Source organism: Microtus ochrogaster, chromosome 16, assembly GCF_000317375.1.
Source record: "Microtus ochrogaster isolate Prairie Vole_2 chromosome 16, MicOch1.0, whole genome shotgun sequence".
In the NCBI taxonomy this organism is placed as follows: Eukaryota; Metazoa; Chordata; class Mammalia; order Rodentia; family Cricetidae; genus Microtus; species Microtus ochrogaster.
In genome coordinates this window covers 48,501,158-48,508,685 of record NC_022018.1, presented here as the reverse complement: position 1 = coordinate 48,508,685, position 7,528 = coordinate 48,501,158, and positions in this window count along the sequence as shown.

The window sequence follows — 7,528 nt, the reverse complement described above, 5'->3', positions numbered from 1 at the left end:
AATATTTCAACCAAACTCTAATGCCCAGTATTTAAGCTATTGACAATTAAACTGCTGTCATCATCTCCAATTCTACTTTTGCAACAGAGCTATTTTTTACTTTTATATTAACTGTAAGGGTCTGTTCTGTCCCTTTAAGAGACAAGCCAAACACCTGCCCCCACTGAGGCAAGCTGATCTTCAGCTTCCAGCCTGAGTCCCTACCGGGTACCAGCTGCCTTCAGAGACCTGTTCTCATGGCCTGCTGCCCACTGCAGCCACTCAAGAACCTGCAGCATTTTACATAATCCATTACAGTTTCTCTTGTGTAACAGCCATGACTGTCCTGGAACCTGCTTTGTAGACTATGCTGGCCTCAAACTCAGAGAGATCCACCTGCCTCTGCCTCCTGAGTGCTGGGATCAAAGGCATGAGCCACCCCAATCCCCACCCTGTCATCCCCCTACCCTCTCCCAGATATGATTTTTTTTAAAGTCATATACCTGATAGGATCCATGAAGCAGGCACAAACCCAGGGCACCATGGTCCAAGTGACTTGTGTAGGTCAACACCCTATTCTCCAAACTGTGATCTAAGAAACAGTCCAGAAAATATTAGTAGATGTAGCTGGAAAGGAAAGGGTTTGTAGAGCCTGCAACGGTAACGAATGTCTTTATTTCCAACACGCAGTTCAAATTTAGTCAGGTCTTTTACATAGTGAAGGAAAAAAGGAAAGAAAGAGAAAAGAAAAAAATCTGGGGCCTGGGCAAGATGGCTCAGAGCATAAGAGCACTTGCTGTGGTAGCTTAAGTACCTATTGGGATTCCTATGCTCACCCCATATAAAAACAGGAATGGCTGGGTGTACCTGTAACCCCAGCATTGGAGGTGAGTACCAGAGACAAGATCGGCTTGCTTGACCAACCAATGTGGTAGCTAAAAACTATAAGCTCTAGGTTCAAAAAAAGACCCAGTCTCAGGGAAATATGACACAGGAAAGATGAAGGCAAGAGAATGAGAATCAGGAGTTCAAAGTCAACCTCTATCAAGTAAGAGGGAGCACTAGGCTAAGATCCATCTGCCTCTGATCCCAAGTTCCAGGACAGCCTGGATAGAAAGCCTGTCTTGGAAAAAAAAAAAAAAAACTTTAAGACTGTCTCAAAAAAAGAAGAAAAAAATCCCAAAGACATTCTTCCTTAAGAAGGAGCTGGTTTCCCCCAGAACAGCCTAGAACTGTGCTTTTAGTGAAAGAACTTATGCATCTTAATATTTTAAATCTCAAACCCTGGGACAAACTGCTGAGATACATATTTAACATATCAAAGCAGACCTGGCCCCAGGTTCTCCCAGCATGCCTCAGTACCTGCCTGTTATAGGGCATGAATGCCAACATAACCTGCCCTCTGCCCTGAACTCTCCAGCCCAGGGGTTGGCTGCCCTTACCCTAGAGGTTCTTCCCTATATATATTCCAGACATTTTGGTTACCCGCCCTCTTTCTTTTGTACCTTTTTCCTCTTGGCTGCTATACCTCTCTCCACCTCTTCTTCCTCTGCTCTCCTCACAGGGCTCACGGTCCTGACCACTCTGGCATCTCCCAGATGTCTCTGCCTCTGGCTATACTCTCCCTTTTATCTACAGTAAACTTTCTCCTCCACCTTACCTAGGAGCAGCCATGTCCTTTCCTTTCCTTTTTCTCTTTTTTTTTTCATTCACTTACAGAATTGCTGACTGACAAATAGTTTTTACCTAAGTGACTAAATACCTTATGCAAAGTTTCTAATTTTATGTAGCTCTGTCTTCACATGTGGAGGAAGAGAATGAGGAGGAGGGATCTTTGACTGACATCAGGTTTATAAATAACTATGAGATAGTATACTCAGAAAGTGGGAGCTTCTATTGAAAGAGGGTAGAGCAGCTATTTCGAGCAGACTGAGATTTGCAAGAGTATTTTAAAACACACCAGGAGGTAAACCCAGCAGTAAATAGCCATCTTAAAGATGGAGTCAGTGATGTCAAGACGATGAGACAGTTCTTTTTGTCAGTCAGTGCTTTCTGCCCCTGAATTTATAGTCTTATTTGTCAAGCCTCAGTAAAATGGCACAGCACAAAGCAGATACAATCAGGTGATGTTTTAAAACCTGCTTGTTGTCTAATAAGCCTCTTTGGCAGAAGTCACCAAAAGCCTTTGGATTTAAGATCTTTAAACTACTGGGGCCAGCAAGTGGCCTAGCGGGTAACCACATCAGGCCTAGTGTCCTGATTTCAGTCTGGACTCCACGTGGTGAAAGGAGAGACCCAACCTCTGCTAACTGTCCTTTGACAACAAGCAAAGAGTAATAAATAAGAGGAATTTAAATTTTTTTTTAAACTACCATTGCTACTCTAATTAAATTGTATCCTGTGTTGTTGAAATAGAATTGGTGCCCTGGACAGGCAGCAAAGAGGGGAAACCTGCAGTTTTCAAATTCTTGTTAAGTTCCAGAGTGAAACAGCTCTTGGTGCTGGGTGCGGAATTTGCCCATCATCAGGTAATCCACAGGGAGTTATAATGTGGAAACCAAGGCATGGACATCACAGTTTCTTCTCTGGAGCTAGGGAAAGAAGACAAGCTCACTTTCCATTGCAACTAAAAATGCAGGTGAAAATGGTAAATGGAAATGGGGGGGCTCTCCTAAGCCAAAAAGAGACACTACCACTTTTTATGTCCTTCCTAAAACTACTCACCTCAACACTTCTCTCCCCTAGCAGCCAGAGAAAATAGCCCCAAAGAAACTTCTTTGCCATCCAGGATGTGGGCTGAACCGAATTAGTTAACCAAAGGACAGAAAGCACGGGCAGTGTCTCAGGCCTGACCTTAGTCCTGTCAGTGAGAAGGTACTGGCAGGAAGACAGGAAGAAGAGGACTTCAAGGTCATCCCTGGAGATGTGACCTTGAAGTGACCTTGAGGCCAGCCTGGTACACACAAAAAGGAGGGTGGGGGAGAGGTGGAAGAAAATATTCTGGCTTGATAAAATGTACTAACAATCACTGACGATAGTAGAAGTAATTCTTTCTCCATTATCAGGAATCATTCATCCACCAGCGTCTTTGGAGTCCTTGAACTGCTGATTGAGGCAGTTCATTTGGGAGGATTCTTTCATTACAAGGCTGCTTTTGTTGGTTTGCTTGCTTGCTTGTTTTTAGATTTCTTTATTTTCATGGTATGTACATGTGTTTGCCTGAATGTATATCTCTACAACTGCTGAGCTCCTGGTGCCTTCAGAGGGTGGAAGAAGGTGTTGGATCCCCTGGCATTACAGTTAAAGACTGGGGCTGTACCAGGCGGTGGTGGTGCACACCTTTAATCCCAGCACTCAGGAGGCAGAGACAGGCAGATCTCTGTGATTCGAGACCAGCCTGGTCTACAAAGCGATTTCCAGGACAACCAAAGGTTACACAGGGAAACCCTGTGGCGGAGTGGAGGAATGGATGTGGAAAGACTGGGGTTATGAGTCACCATGTTCGTGCTAGGAATCAGACCATCAGTCCTCTGGCAGGACAGCCAGCTGTCTTGTTTGGTTGTTTGGTTGGTTGGCTGTTTTTGTTTGTTGTTTGTTTTTGCTTTTCGAGGGTTTCTCTGGAAACAGTCCTGGCTGTCCTGGAACTCACTGTGTACAACAGGGTGGCCTCAAACTCACAGAGATCCACCTGCCTCTGCCTCCCAAGTGCTGGGATTAAAGGTTTGAGCCATCTGTCTTAACTACTGAAAGCCTTAAACTTACTATCCACTAATAAGGATCGATGTCCTTATCCCGTGGCTTCTATGAATACATGCACTGCTCAGCAAGAGCAAAACTGTCTCCTGCAGAAAAACATCTCCAAAGTTCATATTCTGTCTTTCAGAATTATCTCCCTATTCTGCTTCTATATGAAGACACACACACAGCATACATACGTATCATGAAGATTTCTAACCTTGGCAGTAACACTGTGTCTAAACTTCATAGATCATCAATTTCCAATTTTTTGTGTTTTCACTATCAACCACTCCTTGAAAATAAAAATGCTGGACATTTTCTAGGGATATAAAATTAAGCCAGGCCGGGCGATGGTGGCACACGCCTTTAATCCCAGCACTTAGGCAGAGGCAAGCGGATCTCTGTGAGTTCGAGACCAGCCTGGTCTACAGAGCTAGTTCCAGGACAGGCTCCAAAGCCACAGAGAAACCCTGTCTCGAAAAACAAAAAAAAATAAAATTAAATTAAATTAAGCCAGACCCTGTCCTCAAAGGCTGGTTTTTCAAATAGGAATTTTTCAGAGCTTTGTGAAAGGACTGTTGAGTAAGACAGAAGAATGGCCTGGAGGTGTGGCTTAGGGGGTCTAAGGCCTGCAGACCTTGAGGGAGGCCCCCGGTTCTTTCCGGGTAATGGGTGTAGAGGAGAATGCGGAAGTCAGGAAACTATGTGAAAGCAGAAAGGAACCTCTAGGCAGTCCACTGGGGTTGGCCAGGTGATACGCCTGTCTTCACAGGTTGCAAAATGGGCCCTATTACTTGCAGTGGTGCTACATATCTTTAATCCTAGCACTTTGGAAGCAGAGAAGGGAACGAGATCTCAGTGATTTCTAGGCCATCCAGAATTATATAGTGAAACCCTGTCTCAAAAAAATAGAGGTTTTAGCAGGGTATAATGTAAAATACCATTAATCCCAGCACTCGGTGGGCAAAGGCAGGCTGATCTCTAGAAGTTCCAGGCCAGCCTGGTGTACAGTGTGAATTCCAGGACAGCCTGGGCTACACAGAGAAACCGTCTCAAAGAAAAAAGTAAAATAAAATAAAATAAAGATTAGGTTAGGGAAAAGACAGACATAGTGGCACATGGCTTGAGAGACAGAGGCAGGCACATCTCTGAGTCTGAGGCCAGTTTTCAGAGTACCAGGCCTACCAGGGCTGCATAGAGACCCTGCAGAGAAGACTATCAGAGCAGGTCGTCCCTTAGGCTAGCTAACCTTGGGCACGTGCTCACAATCCCAGCGTTCTGCCTTTGGAGGCAGGAGAATAAGGAATCAAGGCAAATCTGTACAAAAGACCTTTAGACTCAACAAAACAAAACAGCGCCAGGAATGTGACTCCCTGAGTAAAGGCTCTTGCTTCACAAGCCTGACAGTGTGAGTTCAATCCCTAGATCCCATAGAAAAGTGGTAGGAGAGAACCGCTCCACAAGTCATCCTCTGAAATCTACACACAGTGTCACAGGTACCATACACATCACAGACACACCAGCCACAAGAAGTTTTGTTGTTTTTTGTTTTTTGTTTTTTTTTTAATGAGGGAATGGGAGGCCTCGGGAACAATGGCTGAGCAGTTAAGAGCACTGGATACTTTGCACAGGGCATGGAGTCAGTGCCCAGTGCCCACATGGTAGCACACATCTATCTGATCATAACTCCAATTCCAGGGAGTCTGTTGCTCTTTCTTCCGACCTCCACAAGCATTAGGCTCACAATTCACAAACATACATCCAGACAAAATACGTAAAATGAATCCTTAAAAAAAATGTGGAAATTTTTAAATAAAAATAAATGAATGAATGGACACGTGGCACTGAGCCAATTGCCATTTTGTTCACAAGTACTCTCTGCACCTGGGGTGATCTTTCAAATAAGTACCTACCACCAGGGACTTGCCATTATTGAGGAAGTGAAACTGACAAATGGCTCTTAAAAGCTCTCCATTTTGCTTTCTAGCTAGAGCCTCTCTGTGTGTGTGTGTCTCTCTCTCCCAGCACCACCAGAGAATCGACATTAAAGGTGTGTACCACCATGACCAGCCACAGCCAGAGCATCTCTTAATGAAATTCCCAGAGAAGAAGCTAGGAGACATAATCACGGTCCGTGTGCATGGTACTGAAAGTCACCACTAAGCTAAATTTTCAAATGGTAAGTATATAAAAGATGTACTATTTATCTGACAAATGATGCTTGTCTTCTCCCTTTGTAGGCTCTGTGTGTGTGTGTGTGTGTGTGTGTGTTACTGAAGATTGATTTCATGGTGTCATGTAGACAAAGCGAGCTCTCTACCACTGAAATACAGCTACAGGAAACAGACTAAGTTTTTGTTGTTGTTGTTGTTGTTGTTGTCTTGTTTTTCGAGACAGGGTTTCTCTGTGTAGCTTTGGAGCCTGTCCTGGAACTTGCTCTGTAGACCAGACTAGCCTCGAACTCAGAAATCCTCCTGCCTCTGAGGTGTGAGCCACCACCGCCCAGTGAGGCGTTTATACTTTCTTATAAATGCCCTGCCTTAGTTTGACTTATTTCTTGCCAGCTTTTTTTGTTTGTTTGTTTGTTTGTTTTTTTGAGACAGGGTTCCACTGTTTAGTTCTAGCTGTCCTGGAACTCACTTTGTAGACTAAACTGGCCTCGAATTTACAGGAATCTGCCTCCCTCTGCCTTCTGAGTGCTGGTATTAAAGGCGTGTGTCACCACCGAGCTTTTCTTACATTATCCTGACTACCTTTGCCTCTGGGATTTTTCTTTTTCTTACTTCTGTGCATCTTACTTTCACTCTCAATCCATGGCTAACTGGCTGGATGGCTGGCTGAGTGGCTGCTGCCTGATGTCCTCCTCTCCTTCTACCTTGTTCCTTCCTATTTATACTCTCTTCCTACCAGCCCCACCTATCCTTGCTCCTGCCTCACTAGCGACTGTTCAGGGCTTTATTAAACCATCAGGTATTTTAGAAAGGCAAAGAATCACAGCTTCATGGGGTTAAACAAAAGCAACATCAAAGTAGCACACCTTAAAATAATATTGCACAAGTGCATTTAGTGATTGAACCACCTCACCAGTCCAGAGATGGGGTCTTTAGTAAGTTAATTAAGTAAAACAGTTTTGGTGGCATACACCTTTAAGCCCAGTACAAGGGAGGCTCAAGCAGGCAGATTTCTGAAACTTTGGGACCAGCCTGGTCTATATAATAGTAATAATAATGAAGTCACCAGAGTAGGCCCTACTCCAATGTAACTGTCCTGCTGAATCAGGAGTAGCCCCTTCTTGGGGACTCAGTCTCATTAATGAAAGAACTTAGAAATGAACTCGAGTGGAAGACAGAGGACAATTTTATTAGTGTTTAAAACTCTGCGGCAAGCAAGCTATAAATCTAAGCTGCCCAGAAGAAGAGAATAGAGAAAAGAAAGAAGGCCAAAAAACCATGCTGTTTGAATTAAACCATAATAGAAGTCAGCACTTTAGAGAAAAAGTAAGAAAGTTCAAAGTACCAGAAAAAAAAAGGGGGGTACTTAGGTTCTGGCCAATATTAGAAAGAGAGACAGAGAAAAGTTGCACCTCCTGAGACACAGCTTATAAAGGTGACAGACACGACACATTTTGTGGTTGTAGGGACTTCACCAGGGGTGTGATTTCTGGAAAGAAAATGTGTATAATCTTATTTTAAAAATTATTCCACCTATGTCTTTATATCGTGGTTTTGGTGAGCCTGCCTTCCTGGGGTGGTCCCTTACCTAGGCCATTGACCAGCCTCAGCCCAGCTGGGATGTTAGGTCCCCTACCAGG